The sequence below is a fragment of the Ambystoma mexicanum genome, chromosome 6p, assembly GCF_040938575.1.
Source record: "Ambystoma mexicanum isolate Mex_15411 chromosome 6p, UKY_AmexF1_1, whole genome shotgun sequence".
NCBI lineage: Eukaryota > Metazoa > Chordata > Amphibia > Caudata > Ambystomatidae > Ambystoma > Ambystoma mexicanum.
Genome location: NC_090935.1, coordinates 381821671 through 381846767, shown reverse-complemented (window position 1 = coordinate 381846767; position 25097 = coordinate 381821671). Strand labels below are relative to the sequence as shown.

General features: G+C 44.8%; 1 protein-coding gene across 3 annotated transcripts in view; it reads left to right on the top strand.

Annotated features, from left to right (window-relative positions):
* The window catches only part of LIFR (LIF receptor subunit alpha), a 624070-nt gene that overhangs the window by 175777 nt on the left and 423196 nt on the right, over nt 1–25097 (top strand). Inside the window, exon 1 of one of the 3 annotated variants that reach the window (XM_069627157.1) lies at nt 9646–9806. The exons of the other annotated variants lie outside the window; for them this stretch is intronic. The gene's annotated coding sequence lies outside the window, so the exon portion shown is untranslated. Of the gene's footprint in view, nt 1–9645; nt 9807–25097 lie in introns of those variants that run through there. 3 annotated transcript variants of the gene reach the window in all.

Here is a 25097-nt window from a genome sequence, read left to right as displayed (position 1 = left end):
GATATTTTGGAAAACATTGTGTGGAAATATGTGTGATTTTGACAGCGTTTTTTACAACATGTTTTCACTGGGGGGAGATGCCACATAGTCCTTTCACTACATTGTATAGTTAAATAATGTCCCCCACTTTTTAAGCCCAGTAGCTACCCCCTGTCCGTTTGTCAGCCCAAGTGCCTGTATGGCTAATGTGGCAGACAGGTAGTGGCTGTTAATCCACAGCAACTCTTTGGCTGTCCTGTCCAAAGGATTTTCTTTGTCTTATATAACCTCATAAAGTTTTACCTGGCACTATTGGATGAATCTTCAAACTTTGAAGTAGCAGTATACTTGTTAGCAATACTTCCAAATGAGTACTTCCAAATGAGTTTGAGTACTATAAAATGGAATGTAAAAACTCGAATGCGCAACGCGGCGCGTGCGTTCATATGATATAGTTAAGCGACGTCCAAACGTGCCATAGGCTCAAGGCCCAGATCTTTCACAAACCTAGCAACGCCCCTGGCCTGAGCTTTTGGGTGCAACACTCAATCTGATCTGCTTGAGCAGAGGAGGATTTCTTATTTCCCTAAACGCATTCCTCTCGCAGCTTGCAAATCGATCACTGCGCTCTGCAGTTCTCTAGTAGTGCGAATCTCCTGGCACCGCTTTTCAGACTCTTGATGCTCCTACTGCAGCAGCAATCTCCTCGTGTTCTAGAGTGGTCCTGACCGCCCCTGCTTGGGATTGATTTGACTAGTGGGGCGCTGCCCCAGCTAGACGGCCGTTGCATCATTGACAATTTAGGCAAACCTTTGTTTTGCCGTCTCACTATGGGAAGACGATTATTTTTGTAGTTGTGCTGGCAACTCATGATGGCGTTGGTGGTGGCTGCAATAGCACCGACCCTGTACTGAAGTTCCTGTTAATCCTGAGGAACCTGACATTGCAGGCACAGAGGGCCGGCTGAGTTGTACACAGAAAAATGGTTTCTGAACCTTACACTGGATCTATTGAAATCCCTGACAATTCCTATGTAACACCGCAACAACATTGATACTATTTTATTAACAGTCCGTAGTTCTGAAGATACTTTCTTTTTGCACACTATATTTATTTCGTTTTTTTTATAAACCTACAGTAATGAATGAACATCGTGCTAAAAGGCATAGATGATGAAATCAATGGAGTACATACCAGTGTCTCACCATAGCAATATGCATGTCACCGGCAGGACATCTGGGAGTCAATCGGGCTGGGAATGCAAGAAATGCTTTCAATCTTGCCAGATGTCTTTAGGCTTAGACGTGAGACAATGCAAGTGTTGACGGTTATTTTGCAAACTGTTCCATCTTTCATGTCCGTGTGCAAAGGGGGCAAGCCTGTCCTCCAAGCCAGGGCCACACTTCTCTTAGCTGCTGGCAGGGTTGGGTCTTTACAATCATCTTACTCTTGTATTTTATTTTTTTATCCGTTTAGAACCAACAATTGAATTGATTTGGCTCCACTGGCCAAGGCACACGTTTGGTAACTGCCTCAATTAAGCACATCCAAACTTTGCATGCATACAACCAAACCGTGTGTTAATCTTAAAGGATATTTGTACCACGCACCATCACCACTGGAGTGGTCCCCTGGTGCTCTGGCGGATCCGAAACAAAAGGGGTATAGGTTAGGGCGTGTTAGTAGTACGAAGTTTTGGAGATGAGCAAGGGAGCAGTGAAGTACTGTTGGCAGCTTGAGTTCGGTTGGGATGTGAGCCGAGCTCATTGGAGTGGTATTGGAGTGGTATTCAAGTCCGTTGTGTGGTGTTATGTGGGGGGTCTGCGTGGTTTGTTTGTTGTTGTGGTGTGGTGAAGTGCGTGCAAGTTGCTGTGGTTTTAAGTGGTGTGGTTGTGTTTGGTTAGAGTGTGAGAGGTGTGTGAGGCGTGGTGAGGTTTTTGGGGTTGGTTAGTAACCTTGTTGTTAGGAAAAATGCACACTCCTATTGTGTCTTCTTTGTGATTTAGAGAAGGTTGTCTTCCTTCCATTGATTACGATTCAGCATGATACGGCTGTCTGATCTCTCTGTCATTGTGCGATGTCAGCTACTTTTTGTGTTTCTATCTTTGTATTATCCCAGTTTTTCATTGCTGCAGCCTAGTCCTTCAGGATCGAAATTACTTGCGACCTACACCCTTACCCTACGCCCTTTCTATTTGGCTAAGGTTGGTGGTAGCGCCTTTGTGTTAGGTATGTTTGCTATTGTTCTGTCCTTATGAGGTTGTCGCTCGTGTTTTGTTCCACCTAGCATCGTCTCTCTTGTCCTTGTAGGAGTTTCCCTTAGTCGGTCCTAGGTGTTGTCTGTGCCGTCATATATTCTGTCAGTCTGTTCTTTTGTATTTCCTGTTTGATTGTTTCAGTTGTTTCCATCTGGTTCCGAGGTGTTGAAGAGCCAGGTTTTTAGAACTTTTCTAAATTTTAGGTGGTCTTTGGTTTTTCTTATTTATTTCGGGTGGTTGTTCCCATTTTTTGTGGCTCGGTGGGAGAAAGAGAGCCCCCCCCCCCCTAGTTTTTTCCTGGAGTATGGTTTTGGATCCAGGTGGATTTCGCTACATTCATGCCTTTTCGCTTGGCCAATTGTAACTGGTTTGCTCCCTGCAACTTTCTATCACGTGACCCCCTTGGCTCACCCTGTGTTCATTGGTCATTCTTAACACACTGCCTGGTCAGGCAGCATTTTCATGTGCATTACTAACCCTGCATATTTCGTGTCATTCCTCCACCCTTACACCTCTATTTAGCAGGAAATGCGTTTATTTTTTAGACCGTTGTCTACTTCTTATTAGTATGTTTGTCTCATTGGTCAGTCTTCATTTCTTTCCTTCATAAAAAATGTTCCTCTCAGACTGTTTGAATTTCTTTCAATTTCAGCATCTGACATGGGTTCCCTTAGCACTTGCCTTCCATGTCCTTATCTTCCATGTGTACTCCGAGACCCCCGGCCGGCCCATAGAGCCGAGGTTTGCTCAGAAGTACTTTAAAATGAGATAGCTGCACCCTTGAGATGGATGGGGGTGCAGATTTATTACTCCAACACCAATCAATAAGGACAACTCAATGGTTTGTCAAAGTGAGTCTGTTTAATGACAAGTACAAAAACCGGGGAGCCATGGATATCAGCAGCAGTGATGTGATCGTCCTTTTCACTTCAACTCCAATGAACTTCATACAAGTTGTAACATTTATACTCAAAACTCATCATAATTGACGTGTAACACTCAAAAGTTAACATGCAATTCTATTGGTTAGGAAAAGGTAACTTTACTATAGGTACTATATCTGTATATGGTACGGAGTGAGAGGATTGGGTAAACACTGTCAGGTGGGCATCTAAGCCCTTCCTTCAAAAATGACTACTGCGAACGTCACTAAAAGTATGACGTCCTATTGGTTCTACTAACTATAGGAGCCTAGATTATTTGGTCCATTTTGATTGGGTTGGCACCAACCCCAGGCATACTTTGACACTTTGCTTAGCAACACGCAGAACGATCGGCCAGGTGCGGGGTACCCCTTAGTTACCTGGCCTTCCTCCGATTATGGTTACAATCAATCATCACTTTAGAAGCCATGTGTCAATTAGTTCACTGTGGTTATCCTCGAAACTGCATCTTCTGTCTGGAAAAGTTCTAATATCTCTGCCTGGTCGGGTGCCAAGCATAGGTGTGAACTCCCGCTTCTTCTTGCTTGGCTGGTCACGTGCTTCCCACACCGTGAATTTGTCTCGTTTTCTCTCAATTTGTGTATTTCTTATTTAGCCCGCCACTTGCCTATGTCTTCTTATCTCGACCTTTCAGAGGCAGGATATTCTGTTCTTAGTTTCAATTAAATGTAGCTACTGTTCGCCTCATCTATTGGTATGACCTTGGCTCTCCTGGCACGAGGTGCTTCTGCTGAGTTTCGATTCAGCCATCTCTCTTCTCGTTTTGCTAAATATGATTCTCTGCTCATTTGGCCTTTAGTAACCTGGGTTGATTCTGCTTCGTTTGCAAAGTGGAAATATACTTATAATAAAGTACTTCATTTGAGGTACATTTATGTATAATAGCGCTTGCCGCACTATTCTTCTACTAAGCATAGCAAGCCGCACTGTTTTCTTAGCTTTCTTGCGGTTCGAAGCATATTTACAGGTGTAAATTGGTCGACTATCTTCATTTTGCTTACAGCTTTAAACTTCTTTGCATTTCGACATCGTCCTTTTACTTTAGGTTCACAATATCCTTATTCATGGCGTTTCGTCTGTGTCATTCCTCGGGTTGTCATTTCTTCTATCTGTGAGTCTTGTCTGGGTCCTCATGACATCACCATTCGTCTTCCATTAAGACCTTTTTGGTTTCTTTCGGCACAGTACTTAGGCAATCTTCATTTCGTTTCATTTGCTGGTAAGGTTTCCTTAATGGATACCTTAATGTCCATGGTTTTCTGGGTATTGGTACTTCAATAGGCGTTGCTCTTCTAATAGGCACTGGGGAGAGTCCTGCTGCGATCTGCTGGTTTATTTTGTCATTGTACGTCACATATTTTGGCGTGAACGTTCCTGCTACTCCAAAATGGGCGACTGGAGTGCAGGTTTTATTTGGGACCTCCTCTACATGCTTTCTTGCTTCGTCCTGCCTTCTGCTCTCACTACCCCTCTCCTGCTCGTCACGCACTCCTTTACGTTTATAGCTTAGGATGAAGGCCGGCGTGTACCTATTAAATGCTCCCGCTGGCAGCCCAAGGCCTGTGCTTACTTTCAGGGCTGTAGAAACCGTGACAGATAAACTGCTGCCCTTACTCTCAGGGTGGATTATCTTCATACCCAAAATGCTTTACATTTGAACTGCTGGTGCGCTTTTGCGATGGGATAGTTTACCTTGGCTATGGATGGGTGTCGGGGGAGATATTTCATGTGTTGCTGGATGTCATCCCTTTTTTGTTTGGTTGCGTGGTCGCATGATGACTAGGTGCCAAGTGATTGATCCGTTATAGTCTTTTTCCATATCAAAATGATCCTAAATCATTTACGACAATACAAGTCCTATTCAATATATGTGTGTATGTAGATGTGTGTCTACATATGATACCAAACGGGACTGTAATTTAGTCCTGAAAGTCCGCATAGCGATTCCATAGCAACCCTTGAATGGGATAAACATCAAATCAACACTATATAGATTTGACTAAACGCGATGGTTACACAGTAATTCTCCAATAAGGTAGGCCACAATTGATCACTAACAGATTGATGAATCCTGGGAGTACAACCGACACTCTGCTCATATGTCGGGAATACAGTAAGGAAGTGTGACAAGGTCAGAACTTGGACCTTGCCAAGGGGGATGGGAACTCCTCTCATCCTGGGGTGGAAAGCCTGCCAGGAAGGAATCCAGAGCCTGTCCCTCCTCGGAGGGGGATGGTGGCAGTTGGGAGGGCCCCATTTCGTAATCCCTCCCCAAGTGCCAATCTATATATTTGCAATACCAGTTTTCCTCATGTTTACTAATCTTTTCAGAAATACCAAAGCAAACAAAGTCTTGGGAGAAGACAATCCAAGGAACAATGACCCGTCAGCGCCTCACAGATGCCGAAACATGGCTGGAAAGACAGTAGGAACTTCGGTAATTCTGCCATGAGATCTATGTGCGTAGCATACTCACCTTGCTCTGGCGACAGAACAAGTAAATAAAGAGCCAGAGCTCCTACATGGCTGTTATGGACATAGTTCAATGCACGCCAGCCTCAGTGTGCATGGAAGTGAGAGTGGGGTGGCTGTCCTAGCCCACCAGAGACAACAAACAAGAATTGTACTTCCCTTACGCAGAACCAAGCTGAGTCCATAACATTAACTTGGACACTATGCAGTGCAGGCCTCCACTATTGCCTCACGGTGGCCCCACGCAGAGTAGAGGTGTGGAGCCTAGCCCACTCTTTGAAGATTTATTTAATGCTGATCCCTCCCGGGAAGTGAAAACAGGGTTAGATTGGCCGGGGCCTGATGACCAATCGGAGAAAGGGGAAGAGATTAAAGTACCCTCATGAAGTCGTGGGTCATTCAAGTGAAGTCCGAGAAGGAGCAGGTGGCAGGCCAAGAGTCCAGCAGGAGGAAGGCTGTTGCAGTGGAGTGGAGTGTGGAGGTGATCTTTGAAGCACGTGAGGTATTAGTGAGTGCATGTGTTGTGTTGTGAGTGTGAAAGGCTAACCAGTGCGAATAGAAGAGGGAGTGAATGTGAGCATGCAAGAGGGCATGTGAGAAGGTGTGGAGGAGTTCAGAAGTGGGGAGGCAGGATTCGTGTGGAGGAGGGAGTGTTAACATTGATGGTGGAGCTGTAGCAGAAAGAGAGTGACAATGGAGGGACAGAGAAGGAGAGATATGCAGGGAGTAGAAGGAAGGTTGGATGAGTTGGGAGTAGAGAGAGGGGAGAGTGGAGCATAGAGGAAGGGAATGACTCTGTGCTAGAGTAAGAAGAAAGAGTCAGGCAGAGTGTCTGAAGGCACATTCTCACTCCTCTGGTAGCCACTAACCAACGGATAGTGTAGGATGAGTCTAGGAATTCCCTGAGGATGTCTAGATAAAAAGGCAGAATAAACACTGCTTGGGTAAGGAGGATTGATGCTTTCTTGATGACTGAGTGAGGGACGGCCCTAGAGCCCTGAGAAATCAACCAATAAAAACATTGAACTTTTTCTGAGAGTCTGAGGTATTCCGGATCCATCTGTGACAGAAGCAAGACTAGACCCTAGCATAGCAAGGTTTTCTGGGTATCATTGTTTTTAGATAAGTGGCAATTGGAGATGTCTGCAGGAATTGGAAAAACAATGGGTCTATATTGCCTCTTCTCTTTCGCTCCCCAGCCTTCTTGTTTTCACACATACTGACCGGGAAAAACCTTCCCCGCTCTCGCGTTTGGCTGTCCCAGATAGCACATTCTGGAGTTTAGCTATCTGGAACATTTCAGGTGCATCTGGGGTAATTGTGCTTTCTAACCTGCACTGTCTGCTTGAGGACATGCCGGGACTCGCATGCATAAAATGCAACATTTTTACGTGCCGAATAGTTATAACAACCTGCCTTCCTGCTAATTGTGACACTTAAAACACACCACAATTCTCCTGCTAAATATGACCTGCACCTAACGGGACCAACATGCTTTCTCAAACACTCTACACTTGTATGCCTGGTTCCTACTCTCTTCCCTTCCCGACTCTCGACCTTCCTCTCCCTCTAAATCATCTCTTTCTTTCATAGATCACAGATGGAAAGCCCAGCTGGGACACAATATGCCAACCCCTGGACAAACTGCCTAACAGACATTTATCAATCACTTTTCAAAATACTTATTTTGCTCCAGGGTCAAGACAAGTATAATGTCCTAGAAAAACTAAATTCAGAACAATTCTTTCTTTTCACTTAACTCTTCTATACAAGTGTGAAGTTGTAAAGGTGGAAGATTGTTTAAGCCATATGTGTTAAACGAAGGCTTGCATACACAAGTTCCTATAAGTTAGAATTCGAAATTACTTTTCAGTAATGTATTTACTTTGTAGAATCTTGTAGCATAGCATCACTTTCATTTTGGACTTGTGAAAAACCTTCCACCCGTGGCTGAGCATACGCGAGGCAGGTTGAGATATCGGAGTGATTTTCCAATTGACTAAATAATTCTCCGCCATTTGCATACATTTAGAAGGGCATGTTACAATAATCATTTCGTCTAGCGCTTCCTGTCGGATTGGATTGGTAACACTTCTAAGTGTGTCAGAGACGGGTTCTTTTTTATGCTACTCAATTTAACGATATCGAAATAAGGTATAACACTGAGTCGGCCCTCCTGTGATTTGGGCCTGTGACTGCAGGTTGTGTCCAGATCCCTTAAGCAAGTGCTTAATCATCTGAGTTATCTCTTAGAAATGTAGGACAGTAGTGCGATGCGTACAAGAATTGTAGAGCCAGAGAGGGTGAGTGGAGCCTTGTGGTGACAACACAGGATATTTGTCGTTTCTATCCCAATCTTTATCTGTAGGGACCAACCCTTGCATGTGAATGGAGACAATCTGACTGAAGAATATACAGAATTTGTTTGGTGTCCTGGTGTCTCTTTCTGAGGTGTAAGGCTCTTTGCATATGGCAGATTCAAACCGCTTACAAATAAATGGAAGCCTAGAATTGGCCAGATCCTCTGGATCCACATAAAGTCTCCTAAAATGGTCTTGCCCATTCCTCATTGACCTAGTCTTTTACATCACACATGAACTTTCGGAAAAGGAAGTAGAGTTTGATAGGATAGAGGAGGGAGGGAGGCTGGCTGGCTTTGATTACGGACAGTCTTTGTAGAGGGAGCCTATCCAATCGTATGATAAACCCACAGAGGGAGAGAGGGATGATTGATTGAACGCACTCACCAAATTACAGCTAATGACACTGATGCAGAGATTGACCCTGCAAAGAATAGACCAGGCCTGCAATTGATGAATCCGTTCATCTGATTTGTAAATGTATCCCGGGAGGATAGCTCAATGGCAACGTGCTTGCCTTGGAAACAAGACGACACAAAGCAACACTGGTTTGATCCCCGGGTCCGCACTTAAAAACCTCCAGCTATTAAGCGTGTTATAAATACACAACTAAGAGACATATTCCTATAACTGCGCCTCGAATCCCACATGCTGTGTTAGTGCTTTAAAAATGCAAATAAATAAAAAACAAATATATGTCGTTAAAGAGTTCTCTTTAGCTTCTTTCATGTAGTGTAGTGCTTCAGCAGAAGACACATGATGCAGGTAAGACACTGGATCCAGCAGATACAAAAAGTAGAAGTGCTTTATGCAAGTTTTATGGCATAAATTGGAAGGAGTGCATAGATAACATCCTCCTCTCAGTAGTATATTCCATCCATGGAACCCTGAGGGAACCCGGGGTTCCACCACTAGTCCACGTACTATGGCTTACATTGCATATGGCAATGCAAGCCCCACACTACACATCGCCTTTCCTTATAAGACGGTAGGAAGGTGACAACACGCACACAGCCATACCAGACAGGATCCCATGCACAGCAACGCACAACCAACCCCACTCTAACAAAACCACATTCACTACCACCAGAGCGTATTCCACCAACCGCATAACCAAACTAACATTCCAAACCATCACAGGAAATGTACCACCATCTAGTCGGGACTGGCATATCAAAGCTGGCACCTTGGAGCACAAGCCACACAGTTACGGTATCCACAACCCAGAGTTCCACCACTAGTCCACATATTGCAATGCCAGCCCCATGCTATATTTCACTTTAATTCGTATTAGTATTTATTTGGCCTGCCCAATGACACCACACACATCACCACATGCAGTTTCATGACAATGAAAGGCAACGCTACTGGATGAAGAGCGTTGTTAAAAGTGGGAACGCGCCCACACGGCAGAGGTAACGGCACAGCCGTTGAGGGGACAGGCTACTCCTGTGGCTCAGGGAAAGCGGGGGTTTCATCTTTTTCCTGTACTCGTTTCCTTTCCGGGAAGGCAGCCCCCTTAAGTGATTCCTTGGGAAGTAGCATGTGTGTTAAGAAGCCCCGCTAATTGTTTGTTGAGTTGCACTTGAAGGCTACTGAGGGTGGAGAACCGTGCTCCTCCTGAGAGATTGCTCTCAGGAAGCGGTGTCGAGTCTGTTAGAAAGGCTGTAAACACAGGACGTGGAGCAGCTCTGGGCGGAACCTGGCAGAAAAAAGCAATACCTCTCTCGGGATCTCAACCGGGTGATATGGCGAGCGCTGCGTTCATGTATCTCCAAGGGCAAGTTATACAGGTATGATCATTTTAACAACACTAATTAAATTATCCCTATCAGGGATGTGGTATTTAGTCATAAAATGCATTTGAACTACTTATTGCTTTAGTCCATTTTTATTATATGGCAAAGCATTCCGAATACCTGCACAAAGACCCCTTTTTTCATTTAAGAACAGATTATTGAAAAATCCTTCATTTAAGCATGACAAAATAGGTCAAAAAGGTGTGCATATATATATTGAGTATGTGTATGCGTGTGTGCATATAGACATGATCTAACTTTCACACACATACATATTATTTCCAGTGGAGGAAATGGAAAAAATGGGATGGGGGATCCCACAACTCAAGGGCTGGGGTGGGGGAGGAGTTGAGGGGTGGGGGTGGTGCCGGAGGGGGAGTGGTCTAGAGGGGGGCGGGGCTCGTAGCAGACTTCCAGCAATGCTGGAATACTTTATAAAAAATTTAAAAAAATAGCACCTGCAACGGCAGCACTGCCTTTACCGTCTGCTTTGGCACTGGTGTGTAATGCACAATGCTCGCTACATGTACAACTGAAAGGAATCAGTTGTACTGTGCATTACACACCAGTGCCAAAGTCGCAATAAAAGGCAATGCTTCCATTGCGGGCGTTGTTTTGTCTTTTTTTTAAAGATTTCCAGCACGGTTCATGGGCTTGGGCGGCTGACTCTGGCTGGATCCCGAGATCCGGCTACACATCTGGTGCTGGATCTCCGGCCCAATGACCAGCACTGATTATCTCAATACATAATATGTACGCAGACATGGGCATTTGAAAGCTCTTAGGTCGGACTGAATGTTATAAATCAGAACAAAATATATGTTTGGGGCCTGCCTCGGCTCACCGGGCAGGCCCCTGGGTGTGTCAGAAGCACCCGACACGGACCCTGAGTGCGTCGCTCACGACGCAAACAAAGGAGTGGGGGTCACCGTGCCCACTCCGGATCACCAGAGCAACCCACGTGGCTGGGGGCACCCAGGACACCGCAGCCCCGGCTCTGGGGGCACCCAGGCCGGGCTCGCACCAGCAGCCATGGTCACATGGCATCAGGATCCCCATGGAGTTGCCCAGCAGGGGCACCGTCCTCGTGCTGGGCCCCGTCCTTGGGCCCAGATCATGCGGTGTTGCACCAGCATGGTGCCAGACAGGAACGACACCGGAGCCCTAGAGTGACTGACGAGCCGGAAACAGCTTGTGCTTTTTATTAAGTTGGTCACTCAGAGGTGTACCCAGGGTAGGGCCTGAGTGGGCAAGGCCCACCCAAAATCTGCAAATGCCTACTCAGCAGTCATGTGTGGGCATTTACAGATGTTAATGTCACTGCAGTGGGCACAACTACATTAGCTTCGGGACTTGTTAGACAATCCTGACTACGCCTCTGACGTGGCTACTGCCGCATGACCCATTACAACATCCTGGAAGCTACCATGCTCCCAGGAGGGGTGCCATGCAACAATATAGTTTGCAAAAAATATCCGTGTCCTGCCGAAGAAGGTACTGACTGCTTCCTCTATTTCATTGTTCCATCTGCTGGATACTGTTAGGTGTGCTTTTCATTATATTTCCTCAAACCGCTTTTAGGGATAGAGATAGTGGACATAGGCTGAGAAGAGGCATGGAGAACTCCTTAGTGTGCAAGGAACATCTTCGCCTAGATCTCGCGCGGATACAGCCACATGGAACTGGCGCCATATGCAGGAACAGATCTGTGGCGTAGATACCGGGCTGTGAACACGTTGCTGATTGTACATCCTGCACTGCTGAAATCACGAAATGTTTCCGCTTGGAGTGACGTCATTGGAGCGACCATTTAGAATCTGGCAAGTAGCAGTGGTTTGCCATGGGGAAACACTAGCAAGGGATTACAAGGAGGGCATTGTTTGTGTGTCTGGTGCATACAGTAGCTTGGTTTGTTCAAGCGCTCCTTTCTGTTTTCTCCTGAGCATACCTCTGACCTTCCCCCCCCCCACTAACCCCTCGCCTGCTCCCCTCTGAATATTTAGCAAGCAGAAGAATGTATTGTTTGTTTTGTTTGCTAAAGCATTTAAATTCGCTGTGCGTCTGTGTGGAATATCCGTGTCTTCATCGGGCTGGGAATTGCGACAGCTTTCGTCCATGCGCTGCTGTGCTTCCGAATCCTGCATCTATAATAGTTCCTCAGCAGGGGGAGAATAGTGATCCTTGGAGCCCCTCATTCACCGCTCCGGAATTATACTTTGTGCAGAATTTGTTAAATGTACAGGCAGGACAGGTTCTGGACAATACAGCATAACTGCATACCACGAACTACGCCTCCCACTACTCCCCAAACTGCGTTAGCCCCAACATTATAAACTCATTGCAATATAAATAAAAGTTGGATTTATTAGCTTATTATTAAAATTACTTATACATAATGTCACCTTCATTGTTAGATGTGCATGTTCATTATTTAAAACAAGCTGTGCCGGATTGTGCTGTCACAATCGCATTTATTGCTTCTGTGCAATTCATTTCTTTGATATGATATGATAGATTATTTATAACTCGCTTAATACCCATAGGTTTCTAAGCACGGACCCGGGGATCGAACCTGTGTTGCTCCGTGTCTTCATGCTTCCAAGGCGAGCACGTTGCCCTTGAGCTATCCTCCACAGCCATAATTGTGCTCTCAATTAAAAATACAACTAGAGCCCGTACATGGCCTCTCTTCAGCGATTTTCATCAGCTTTAATTTAGTGAATCGCTCCTCGACAATCTTCAGCCGCAGCCATAATGAAGAACCTCAGCTGACCCACACATTTCAAAACGTATATTCCCTTGTATGGTGAATAGATTGCAACACATGCTATATTTTCACTAGCCCCAAGCCATCACATTTGGCTTTGTCAGTGCTTCAATATTGCTTCTAGGGACTCACAATTTTGACAACTAAAGCAGAGTGAGATTCAATGATTTACCCAGAATTGAGCTTGGTCTGAAATGTAGCCACTTAATCAGGTAGCTTTTCAGTTCTAATTGGTTCAGGTATTTTTTAATGCTTGCTTTTCCAGAGCTAAAATAATATTATTGAGATGACTTTAAAGTACACACATCATATAACAAAGACACTAGGCAGAATATAAATCGTTCTAGAAACATTGAGCAAAAAGTATATTATAGTACCTTTTATTTTCTCCTTCCTAATGAGACTTTGGGCCTCATTACGAGGTCGGCGGTAACCCGCCGGTGCTCCCAGCGGGTTGCCGCCGACCTCGTAACACCGTTCCCACCGCCGGATAGCCCAGTGCACCGGGACATTACAAGTCGCGGTGGCCCGGGATGAACGTTGCTACCGGCACCCTTATTTCCAAACTGCCAGAATTAGAATGAGGCCCTTACTGACACAGGGAAATACATGCATTGCAAAGTCCCCAATTGTCATACTCACCTCATTTAAGATCCATTCTAAAATTGTTTATTATTTCATACCCTCTAGGATAAAAACCTACTCTTGCATGTTCAAACAATTCATAATCTAAAAGGAAGACACCATACAAAAAAAAAATGTCATGTTCATCCAGGAAAGTTTTCCCTATCCCCTAATGGCAAACCTTTTAAAAAATGTACGACTGCAACAGCGATTGAGGTAGGCTGTCCACTGAATCATTTAGTACAAAATGTTTCACAATTTATAGGGTCACCTTGTAGCAACAATTTCTTAAATTGTAATATTCGAAAGGGCTTCAATGAAGGACATGTAACAAGAAGGTGCTCCAAGTCTCTAAAACCTTGTGATTCCAAAACTTACACTTTGCCTCCCCATCTGTAATCATTTTGCGTCTTATTATAATCTCTCCTGTTGTATACAGATAACATCTAAATCTGACGAAGTCGTATCTAACCTTAGGACAAGGCAAGATTTTAAGAAAAGATGCCTGTGTTCTGATACCAAGTGTCTCAAGCTCACATATCCATGAAATGTATTTGTTGTGTTACACCAATCTCTATTTAAAATACTTATTTGTCCATTTAACAAACCATTCTTAGTCAAATTACAATGGCCTAAAATGATTTTTCATCTTTCGGCAAAACTTGTAATAACTGTTACTTTGCTGTCCCTAAACAAAAATCACACTGATCCTCATAAAAGGTATTCCGTACAGGATCTAGAAACGTATGATAAAAAGCCCCAGGGGTCCGCTGGCCAAGAGCCTTGAGAGAGTTTAACCCTAACTCAAACCTGATGGCATCAGTCGGTATTGCGTTAGAATACCAAGTACACTTCTCCATATCAAACCTACCAAGGATCCTAGAAATTCCAGAACCTAATCTTGATGTAGTTCTACCCCATACATACGTTTCGGTATCGCCTTCCCTGAGTAAAATCTAAGAAGCGGTAGACACGTTTCATGAGTCTCATCTGGGTAATGAGAGAGGCCGCTATTTGTCTCAAGTAATGCTTCATAAAAACTTTGTCCATTTTATTTACAATCGGAAATCCCAAGTACACCATATTTTTCACTTTTTCTAAAGCAACTTTATTCAGTGTCCAGCTCATTTTTGGGCCTTTCTTTTAATTAGTGATTGATAGAGTTTTAGTTTTCCCTGCATTGATCTTTAAAAAATGAGCAGTCGCATACTTCTCAAATGCAGTTAAAACTCTCTTTAAGCCTATGCCGGTTCGATCTACCAAAATAAAATCATCGGCACAGGCTAACCAACAGACAGACACTCAATGAACCTATTCTAGGAGGGCCAAGGGAAACCGGGTGCAAAGTTTCCCCTAATTCAGAGATGTACAAGTTTAAAAGGCAGGGGCCAGAATGCAATCTTTTCATAAAGAACCCCCTCTTGATTGAACCGCACCTATACGTTGTACCCCTCATGCAATATGACCAAGGTCTTTGGGGATTTCCCTATCTTCAAATTTTTTCCAGAGACGGTTACGGCTTTCTAAGTCAAATGCAGATGATAAGTCGATAGCCGCCAAATATATCACTTCATAGTGTTCGTCCCACACTAAGTCCTGGCAGCATTTGATAACAAAACCATTCAAGCTGGTTCCATGTAGTTCCTAAAACTGGTGTGGTTTTTATTTAGTCTACCAACCCCTAGCGCCCAATCTGCCAAATGCTGTAACAATAGGCTTGCAACATTTTACTATCGGCGTCCAATATGGTGATTGGGTGGTAGTTCTGGGATCTGATCTTAGACCATGCTTGAAAATGGGTGTCACGAATGAAGTCTGGCATGATTTGGAGTATCACCCGGTTCTCATAATATCATCAAAAAGAAATGTTAACATTATGGCCCATGTGGTCGGATCTCCCTTGAAGAGATTATTTGACATACGGTTAGGACCTGGTGCCCTGAACTTACTGGCCCTTAAAATAATACAATGTATGTCTTCCAATTTGAACTTTAAAAAATGATCTCCAAGGTAAATATCCGAACGGTTAGGTGCCTGCCTAAACAGGGGACCCCCCTCAGAGTAAAAGGACTGGATGTGTGCCACTCAGTCCACTTCAGCTACAGCATTAACCATCCTTTCAATCTGACCTGTCCTCACTGCATTGACATTTCTCCAAAAATATATGTTGTCTTTTTTTTATCAGGCAGGAGAGCATTTCCTCCGCATCTACTTGCACCAGGTTAGCTTTGTCGTCTTATACAGCTTTTAAAGGCTTGCTTAACCTGTCAGTGCTCTTTTGTTTCTCCAACAGAATTAGATTCCCTGCTTTAATGTGCCTGATCTTGGCCCTCATTTCCCTTTTTCGTAAAGCCAGGGTATGATTATACCTATAGGAATTACGATTTGTATACTTTTTATAAGTATTTCCTGGTTTTCTCTTTCCCTTAGTGTTCGTCAAGTTATTGGAAGAGAAGTCGTTAAAAGTGCCCAATGTGAATGTAGTCCTTTTTCATTCATAAACCAAAATTTCAAAAAATGTGGTTAATTCCTTGTTCACGCTGTTAAACCTTGTTTTATTCCAACCAATTCAATTCCATGTGCCATTAAGTTCCACTTTTGCACCGTACACCTGTCTGGGGGCCCTTGAGCCGAATTCGAGTGAGCACTGCAAAATACAGTGGTCACTCCATATGATAAGTCTCTTGCAGTTCCCAAACAGCTCTTCATCAACAAAAATGTAACGGAGTGTGGAAGACGAGGTTCCCCTATGCCAAGTGGTATGGCTGGGGAATGGCCTCCAACTGGACTGTTTAATTTAACAAGGGCAACACTTTGCAAGCCATTCTGCCACTTACCACCATGATGCGTGTTTGTGGATTAAGAGGAGAGACAGTCATACCGGATAATCTCAACTCAATTCCATCATCATTTGGGCAAATTGAATTAAGGTCCCCCATGACCAAGGTGTGTGAATTAATGTTGGTACCAACCCATTCAGTTATAAAATCAGTGAGGGTCGCCACAAAACAATCCGCGGCACAGATTCCCATGTGCCAATAGATGTTACACACTAATGTTGAGAACTCGACCTTCCACCTTTATATTCAATTCCACCCCTAACAATTCCGTGACTGATGTCATAACACTTAATGTCAAAATAGCCTCTGTCTGTTGTAAGCATTGTAATGAGCCCGCCCATTTGTCTACCTAGTAGACCTTTCCTATATGCCTGAAAGCTGGCTGTACCTGTCCCAAGCTGAAGCGTCAATTAGCCAGACTTCATGTAAACATACCATACCAAAATCCTCTTAAAATGGATCTTAATTTGGGATTTGTAAATGGATGTCTCGGACCTCGTGTATTCCACAAGATAAAATGTGTGTCTTCCAACACTAGAGTAGAGAATGGTCACCTCAAGAACCTATGGTTAAACAAGAAGCCCGCCATCCAAGACCAAACCTGGTCTGTGATAGTGTCTCCTCTTCCAAAATTTACTGTTCTATGTTTTTTTTAATCCCTTATCAAAAGTTATATCTGTGCCTGCACTTCTTCCCTTTTCTCTTTTTATTAGGATCCCAGCCATCTTTATCGACCAGGCAATCGCTAAGAGGTGAGTGATATATAGACACCAGCCCGCCTCAGTGTTTCCACCTCTTTCATGATGAGCTCATGAACAACCCTTGAGAAAATGCAGATTACTTCTTCATTCTGGATCTATACATTCTATCCTTTTGATATACTTTGAAGATATAGCACATCGATTTAACATTTCTGAGAACAGAAAAAGGATACTGGATCTATGAAGTAGCGTCCGCCGATGGGAACACTTTCAACCCGTAGTTATAAATGAGCTGAGTGGCTGTGTCCCCCGTAAACCTGTGGACTAGGGCCTTCATTTAGACCCCTACTCACTCACCCGTTGGAGGCCCCCCGTGTGATCGTGGTGATTCGGCACCTTGCCCCTCTCAAATTGGAGACAGGGGGCTTAGGGAATCTCCCTATTAGTTCATCACTATTACCAATATTGCAAGCTTTTATTGGAGGCAGCCTCTCTTCTCTGTTGCCTTTATTACTCGGTTTTATTGAGCTCAGCCTCTCATACATGTATTTGGCCTCATTAATGTCTTTTGGGGCGAGTTAGCTTTAAGTCCCAAACTTGGCAATGACAATCCTGCTCATTTATCTAAAGCTAGGCAAGACAACTGTGAATTGGAATAATACTCGGTTTGTGCAGCCGAATTTACTTTATACATCAAACCATGCTGTTGGTTGTTCGGAGGTAGTGCCACTGTAGTGGTCTCCCACTGTATAGACACACTTTTCACCCTCTCTGTGCAAGGCAGTCTTGGACCAGTTTGACAGCTGGATTAATTAATAGGCCCATCCTCCTCAGCCCAAGAACTTTGTCTGTGCTTAGACCGGTCTTAAACGAGTACAGATTTGGATACCAAGTCACTACTTGGCTCTGCCCTCAATGAGGCCTCAACAATGAAGCTCAGTAGGGAGGTCTCTCCCCTTCTGTTGGGTCATACTGGGTGGCAACTGTAATGGTACTTGGCGCAACATGTCTGGTTTCAACACCAGTTGCTGTGCCAATGTACTGATGGGAGACTCCCTACTTAAGTGTCTTCCTCATCTTCTGAGAAGTTGCCCACCACCACAATCTACGATTTTGGTACTCTACCATTTGTCACTGTTAAATTAGACTTGCTTTTTTTGTTATTCTGAAGTAGCTCTGGTATCGTCGAGCTCCTCAGGAATGTATAAGAGGATCTGTTACTTGTATTCCTCCTATTTAGATTCTTACACTTTACATTGTGCAGTGCTGGTACATTATTATGCGTCTGAGAGGCTTGGTTGTACGTGCCCAACTGCGTAGGCCTTAACTGGTCTTGTCTGGGTGCGATGGCCACCCCCTCAGAGACACCTTCATGGGCCCTTGTTGCCTCTGTATGAGGTCCTCCATTTATGATGAGAGTGTCAGATGTTTCTTGCAGAACGAGCCGGGGTTGAGACTGGGGGTCTGCAGATTCTAGCTTTAAGATTGCCTGGGATAAGTCAGACTGTTTTTTTGTGGTGTTCGATCGGACTAGGTCTATTAATTCCGAATTTTTAATGATGTTATTCAGTTTGGTCTGAATAGCATCTTGGAAAATGGTGTGCATTCTAACCTGAGACTTAATGTCTTCATATAGTGAGGCAAAAGTAGGTATCAGATGATTCAATGCAATTAAAGCTGCTTGGGCGTTTGTGGTGTTTATATACTCCTTCGATGCTTTGAACGGGGAGGACCATCCTTCCCTCGGTGCAGGCTGAGGAGTGGAAACATAAGAAGTAATAGTGGCCCCGCATCTGTGAAGAAGGAAGGGGAACATGTCCCCTGGGGTTCTTACTTCTTGAATGACTGCAGCTGTCCTCAGCATCTGAGTCTGAGACAAAGTTAGTCACTGTCGCAGTAGAATGACCCTCCTGCACCGGGATCATGACTCTTTCTCCTTCATTCTCAGAAGCACTAGTAGAAAAAAAGGCAGGTATTTTTGTCCCTTATTTTCGTTTGCCAACGTCATGAGATTCAATAGGAGGGAAACATTCACTTCCCCCTTCGAAGAGGTAAATACCTTGACATATCTAAAAAAAAAAAAAAAAATGTCCTGGACCGTGAAGTCTGTATGCTTCGAAAGACAAAGGTTGAGCAGATTATCCCCGATGCGATGGCTACAAACTCGACCAATCACCAAGGGCGAAGGCCTGTGTAATTAATGAGCAATATAGTTCACAGCAGATAGACCCGCAGGGTTTGTCTGTATGGATCCTGATCAGGAGCTTTCAAGCAAAGTGCAACCTTACCGGGTGCAAATAACAATGACCATGTATAACTTATGTGCCGTGGACGATTTTGTAAGCGGGCAGCAGCAGAGAACCACTGGGGGCTTTGCATGCACAAACACTGGGGTGCAGAGTGCACTCACCGAATGCTCCTCCATGCCAGCTAGAGCTCCACCAGCTACAATGAGCTGGCCTCTTTCCTAGAGCTCCACCAGCTACGATGAGCTGGCCTCTTTCCAACACTCACACCTCTTAGGGGGCCTAGAACTCACAATAGGCACTCCCAATTAACAACAATCACCCATTTAAAATGCTTGACTGATAAAGAGATGATCGTTTCTTTCTTTGCACTTGAAATGGAATGTGAAAACAAGAAGAACAGGAACACCACTGGCTAGGAACAGCTGATCCTACACCCTTGAACACTCTGTGTGCCAGGCAGCCACCTGCTTGACCCGCTCTAAGCACCTGCCCTGTGTACTAGAGCTTGAGCTGCTAAGTGGACTTGCTCATTTGGACAAGGTGGTTTGTCAGCTGATCCGTTGCTCCATCCTTGTATGCCCACTGGGTAGCCTCTCGTGCCAAAACCGGTGCAGCCACCAAAGCCATGCCTGCGTGGCTTCTGTGATTCGTTGTATCCTTTGCCAGTCTGTTGGTTGATGTCATTTCATTGAAATGGCTTAAGAAATAAAGTTGAATTGTCAGACTCATAATAGGGTTCTTGGACTATAGATCTACACAGTGCACTTTAATGCCAAGACGCCACCTAAATGGCAGAGGTTGCGCCATCCAAGCCCCAGTTACATTAAATTTGTACCCGGGGACCACGGGTTGATGGCCGCGTGCCGGGCGAGAGGTCAAGGGCTGAGGTAAAACCTTGTAGAATGATGTAAATGTTTTGGTGCATGGGAGTGGGCGGTTATTACAGACTCCTGCCCGACAAACACAGTTTCTGATTGACTAAACAGAGTTCTCCGGGTGCAAATGTAGCAATCGTTCCCCATTTACCGGTGCGTGTACAGGGCTGGTGACAAGATGGGGTGAGACCACTGGGATGTTATAAGGGCTGGTGAGTTGGAGGGCAGGTTAGGTTGGCTTTGCGCGGGTCGGCTACCTAGGCTCGGGCTGGCGGGCTATTACCAGCCCTGTACGCGCCCCGCTGAGTGGTAGTGATTGCTACATTATATTACACTGTTGCAGATAAAACCAGTGAATCTGGTAGTTCTATCCTTCATGAATGAGGGATGTGTTCGCTTCAGTTGCTCTGTTTCAGATTACAGCCCCATTTATTTTGCTATGCCATGGTTTGTAAACATGAGACTGGTATAGCATACCTCTGCCATTTACACAACCTTTTTGTTGCTGACGACCTGAGTGTGGAATCGCTAAATTGCTCAGATCTAGTAGACAGTCGTCGTGGTTATCTGAGGGTAGGCGTACAGATTGTGTTGCCAGGCCCAGCATGCACCCCACACCAACTTCTCATCTGTGTTTTTTGAGGGGTTGTGGCTCCAGGGTACCAATAGGGACTCGCAGCGTCTCAAAGGAGAAGTGTTTGTGAAATTCACCCCCAATTGAGCTTTGTCCGCAAAGCCATGCTTTTCCACAATTTGGTTAATTAGTTTCTCATTATGTAAGATTCTTTTACTGAAATTTCAGCAAAACAGGGCCATGATGTTTTGCATCCCCAGAAAGGGCCACTTTTGCTTCAGGGTGGTGAAGTGGCCATATTTATTTCATCCCGTTTGCCATCCATTGAGCATAGCGAACACAATGTATACTGTCCTCTACTGGTGCCTGCCAACATAATGCTGCGCTCAGGGATGTTGTAAGGGCCTTTTTAACCTTTTCAGTTGACATGGGCCCCGATTATCATTGGGGGCCCCTGAGAAGTTTCCCCCATGTTCACAGTCTTACTACACAGCAAAATATTTTTAAAATTCAAGACATTAAATGTGCACTCTGCCACTCACACACGTTACAGGCTGCTCTTTGCTAGCTGGTGCTACCTCAAATCGACTGTAAATGTGCACTTTTGCAGGAGCCCATTCAAGGATGCCTTGCTGGCACCCAGCAGCTTCATCACCTTGTTGCCTTTTACTCTGGTTTCATCTGCATTAGCACCTTGTTGACAAAGAGCAATTACTAGCTCCCACCAGTCCTGTGATGATCTGCAGCAAATTCATACCCTCACTGCATTCCTTTGTGTCCATTTTTATTTTAGCACCCCCACTAAATCCTTAACTGTGATCCCAAACCGTAGGCAACGGGGGCCCCATACATATTGAAATGGGCCCCCTCGAGCCATAACAAACCTTTAGGCTGCCCTCGAGGAGGTTGGCATGTGGTTGTGCAAATGTGCAAGTTAGTGGGAAGCATCTGTGTATGTCCCTTATGCACATTGTAAATGGAGGCCTGTGTGAGCACGCCATTTCGTGTGTCTAGTACTAATGTTCAACTGTTTAACTTCGATTTGTATCACTGCTAATTAAAATGTATTTTGAACTCCCAATGAGTTACTATTTAATAGTATGTTTATTTAGTGAACTCTTCCTTGTGGGGTTCTGACGACAGAAGATGTGTCACTCTCTTCAGTTTCGTTTTGGCCGCGTGCCAGATTGCACACCCACATGCAGAATGTATCGCCCCAGATACCCGTGAGGGGGCTCTCTGTTGCGCCATTACTCTGGTCTCCTGTTACCCATGCATAATAAAGCACGGCCTTCACTCTCGCTGCATAACACCAGCTGCACCAGTTTAAGCTGCTTTGCGCCAGTGCTAAGCCCCGTCTCATGTCTTCCTAGCAAACGGATGCTTCTGTACAGGTTCAGAAGCCTTAACAGTTCAGAAATCGCCCATTATGTGTCTAAAAATGTGCTCGTAGCCATAAAAATGTCCGTATCGGTTGCTGAATAACATTTGTTTTGAATATATCCTTAAAAACCGAGGGAGGGGTTATTATCGATCTAAAAGAAAGTGAAATGCTTTAAATGGAGTGTTTTAGTGAAATAAAGATCCTCCCAGGAGGGAGGAGTGCCTTCCCAGAAATGTCGTCGTTTTCCTGTCTGCTTTTGAAGACAGAATGTTCAGAACAACGTCAATACCCTTAGTTATTGTATGCACTCTAAACATTCTGATTGGCTGAGAGGAGGTCAATAATGACCTCTATATCCAAATAACAGTTACATGGATTTGGCTGAAACAGAAAATGTTGCTTAACATGCGTTGTTGCTCAGGACGCCAGTATCACAATCCTGCTCCTTGGAAGAAGGAAAGGTACTAATGCCAGTCCTGACTATAATCGTGAAGCGTGCTGTTGTAAATATGACTGTTTACTTGATGACGAGTTACATTCTCACTACCACTGTGTATTGCCCGATGGCCTGCACAGGGCTGCATAGCTCCTGAGCTAGCTTTACGCTATAAAAATGTATAATAAATATCGGGGCAACCACAGCCCTGGCTCTGCATCCCTGTCTGACTTGCTGCTTATAGTGGCCCTGGTGATGGAAAGAATGCACCATGGATGACTGCAGGCATTGGAGATGGTGCTGGAGTAGGCCACCTGCTGTGCTTCTGATGCAGTTAGAGACAACTTGGACACAGAACATATGCGCTTCTGGCCACTGCCCTTCTTTGGGGGACGGTGTACGGTCACCCTCCGATTATGCTGTGATTCCAACCCTGCAACTGCTTTGCGTCTAGTGTACCAGGTAGGAGGCTTACCAAACTCCTAGATACCCCCTCCCTTCTTTAGGGAATGCTAGAGTGCTTCCCCTGACTGCTGAGTGAAGTCACCTGGTCTTACTTTCACCCGGCAATCAGTGGCCTCCTTTTCCGTTCCCCTTTCTCTTCAGGAAACCTTGCATTTTCTATAGGTTTCAGCTGAAAACATCCAGTGCCCCCTTTACCCATCAGTGTTCCATTTTCCACACTTCCACCATTGGGCTCAAGACTGGTGTCATTCTGACATATGGACCCAGCAGCCGTCGCACTCAGTAATTGATGGTATCACTCACCGTCTTGATTACCGGCTTGGTTTTTCTCTCTTCTCCTGTGCCGCTGAACTACAGTTAGTCTTTGGTTTCAAGGAGCCCTTCGGGGTGAACATGCTCCCAGTCATATATACAGTTCCCCAGATGGGTCTGCTCTTCACTATGTAGAGCTTTTCCTGCGATCCTAAACATCAGCACACACCTACAATATAACTAAGGAACAAGACCTGTGCTGAACATTGGAGGAACCTAAAGGCTTTCCATTTTGGATTATATAAGAGTTTGGTCCTTGATGTATTGGGCTTCCATTGGAGGACGAGTAGACGGGGTCCTGTCAAACATTTTTGTCTTGGCGATTTATTAACATCAAAACATAATTGAGGTCAGAGGTGGTATCCACCATTTCCATTCCACAATGAACTCTCAGTCCAAAAAGGGACAAGGAGAACAGCTTCACTTATGGGTAGATCAGATCCACATTCACCTCCTCTGGGTAGACCAACAACTGGGCAAAATACATCCTACCATTCCCCAACCTTCATAGATTAGTACCACTCTTCCCCACTGACACACATTCCACATATGTCCCATTCAGGTCAGAGGCGACTAGGAGGAACGCACACTTCCACCTATGCACACCACTTTGGTACTGGGATGAGGTGGAGAACTGTAGAACACCATTCTGAAAGTCCGGCATGTCCCAGTAATAGTGAGTTGTAGTCAGGCAAAGGACTTGCACCTGCAACTCCTTAAGAGGCTGCAGGTGCATATAAAAGGGAGTGACCCACATGGGAGGCGAGAACTGCCTGGGAAGCCAGGACGCTGTGGAGCAGGCTTGAATGGAGAAATCAGTGAAAAGGACGCCAGCGGCTGCAGGTGAACAGGAATGACGCAAAGGTTGGAGAGAACCATGAGAGAGTACAGAGCCCTGCAGAGCTCCTAGCCGTGTGTCCCCAGATAGCGCTAGTGGAGACAGAAGCTGCCACTTCGCTGCAGGAGGCAACACGAACATCAGGAAGAGGCGAGCAAGGCTCGCAGTACTCCTGATGTGAGAGAGGGGAGCGAGCGGAGAAGAGGACCGCACAAGCACCGGAGGACGGGGAGAGAGCACTCAAACCGGGGCACTCTGGGGGCTGAATCTTGGTCAAAGAAAGGGCCGAACAAAGAAATGCATATAATGAAGGGGTCTGGCGACCCAAGGGACATTTAAGTGTAGAGACAATTACCAAGTACTTAACCAATATTGAATACGAAACTAAAGAAAAGTTATACACAAGTGAAATGAAAATACCACACAAATGGAGAGAAAGTGATGGTGTATTTACGAACAGAGTGAAATTAAAGAAAAAGCATTCATAAACAATGTGAAGGTGAAAAGCCAAGTGAAAACCAGTAATGAGAATTGGTGAAGCACGTGAAAGGCAAATGAGAAGCACTATTCGTTAGTGTGAAAGCAAGGTAATAACAAGGAGTAAATACAGCAAAGTGAAGTGTGTGTAAGGCACGTGTTGCAAAGTCAAGAAACTGCTAAGAAGAAACAAGAGTGCAAATGGACGAATATCACAAGTGCAGAAAGGAAATATATGGTTGCAAAGTAGTTCAATTAGAATCAATAAACCTTATAAGGTTATCGGTTGTGTGACCTGTGATGGGTGGACTGTGTGGTCTGACAACTGCGCCTAGATCAAGTAACCCATCCTTGGAGTGAGCCAAGGAAAACAAAGACATTGCAAATTATCTTCCCATTGATAACTTTCCATTTGAAGCCAACATCACTAATGGAATAGTCACATCTCGTCTCCAGGTCCAATGAAACATGTATCTTCACCTCCATGACCACCAATTGAGTTCAGACCCAAAAGAAGCACCTATTCCACATTTTAGGGCATTATGGAAGTATGTAGGTATCTGGATAACCAGTGACATGCGGTCCTCCTTTTTCCTACACATGCCATAAGATATTGCTCCGTAGGCTTGAACACAACATGGGGATCATTGGCACTGCACTTGAATGGCTCACTTCTTCATCCACATATGGGTAGCCCACGTTACAATTGGCCAATTCACCTCCATTTTTACCCATGGGTATTC